Source organism: Alligator sinensis, unplaced genomic scaffold (genome assembly GCF_000455745.1).
Source record: "Alligator sinensis unplaced genomic scaffold, ASM45574v1 scaffold599_1, whole genome shotgun sequence".
Classification (NCBI taxonomy): domain Eukaryota; kingdom Metazoa; phylum Chordata; order Crocodylia; family Alligatoridae; genus Alligator; species Alligator sinensis.
In genome coordinates this window covers 1,527,377-1,528,997 of record NW_005841968.1, presented here as the reverse complement: position 1 = coordinate 1,528,997, position 1,621 = coordinate 1,527,377, and the positions used below count along the sequence as shown (strand labels likewise).

At 48.5% G+C, this 1,621-nt stretch overlaps 1 protein-coding gene across 6 annotated transcripts in view; it reads left to right on the top strand.

Annotated features, from left to right (window-relative positions):
• PRKAG2 (protein kinase AMP-activated non-catalytic subunit gamma 2) overlaps nucleotides 1-1,621 on the top strand; it is a 191,340-nt gene that overhangs the window by 66,311 nt on the left and 123,408 nt on the right. The window lies entirely within an intron of this gene.

Below are 1,621 nucleotides of genomic sequence, written 5' to 3'. Positions count from 1 at the left end.
ACCGCAGTTGGAGTACTGCGTGCAGTTTTGGGCGCTGCACTTCAAGAGGGATGTGGATAACCTGGAGAGGGTCCAGAGAAGGGCCACTCGTATGGTTAAGGGCTTGCAGGCCAAGCCCTATGTGGAGAGACTGGGGCACCTGGACCTCTTCAGCCTCCGCAAGAGAAGGTTGAGACGCGACCTTGTGGCTGCCTCTAAGTTCATCACGGGGGCACAGAAGGGAATTGGTGAGGTTTTATTCACCAAGGCGCCCCTGGGGGTTACAAGAAATAATGGCCACAAGCTAGCAGAGAGCAGATTTAGATTGGACATTAGGAAGAACTTCTTCACAGTTAGTGGCCAAGGTCTGGAATGGGCTCCCAAGGGAGGTGGTGCTCCCCCCTACCCTGGGGGTCTTCAAGAGGAGGTTAGATAGGCATCTAGCTGGGGTCATCTGGACCCAGCACTCCTTCCTGCCTATGCAGGGGGTCAGACTCGATGATCTATTGAGGTCCCTTCCAGCTGTATTGAAGCAGGGTCTTGCACAGAGAGGTGCTCACCATGCCTTGAGGTTAGTGGAAATTGGGATAGAAAGCATCTTCCATGGCTTCCCTGCCCAGGCTGTGATGTCGTGGTGGAGCTATGTCATGCCATGACATTGTCAGGCAAAAAAGTTCCTAGTGTAATAAGTGATGTAATTGTTGATGATGCAAGCAACACTTTACACCTGGGAAGTGAGTCTCTGCTAAGAGATTCTTAGCATAGACAAGGAATCAGGAGCAAAGCGAATATAGCTCAGGAAAAAAATCCTAACAAAGAATCATAGGACAGTGGAACAAGCTGTCCAGGGAAGCTGTGACCTCTCCTTCATTGGAGGTTTTCAAGAAGAGGCTAGATCAGTGATTCTCAACTAGGGTGTTGCAGCACCCTGGAGTGCCGTGAGGTTCTTTTAAGGGTGCTTTTGGGATGCCACGCAATATTAGAACTGTTAGGTGTGCAAACACCTACATATGGCTTATAAGATAAACCTAAGAGACTTCAAAAAGGAATCCATAATGTCAAAACTGTTTGGACCTGCTGTGGCCTTTTTGAGTGCTTGGCAACAGAAAAATTGTTGTATTATTTTTCTGTAGTCAAAATGTGTAAAAACTCAAATATGACATTTTCTGAGTGGGGCCTCAGGTCTAACAAGGTTGAGAACCACTGGGCTGGATAGAGATCCATCTAGGATGGTTTATCCTGTATCTGTGCAGGGTGCTGGACCCCATGAGCCTTAAGGACCCTTCCACCGCTGTGTTTTCACTGGGTCCCCAAGGAGCAGCTGAGCTGGAGTGCCTGTGGGCGTGTTTGTCAGGTTCTGAAACATTTGAGTGACTTCTGGTGCTGATATGAAACTGTTCATTCACTCCCTTTCTATAAACAAGCTGCTTCTGTCTGCATACACATCTCTAAGTACAGAAGGTGGGACAAATGCAGACCAAGTGCCGTCGGGTGCAACATCAGGTGGACCTGTTCACCTCTTTGTGCAGTTTTCACAGGCATAACTGGCCTCATTTGCCCTGGCCTGTAAGGGAGGGGAATGAGGTCCTGGCTGTTTGTGTGCAGGTATATCAACAAACTTTATACGTGGATTTTCTCCTGA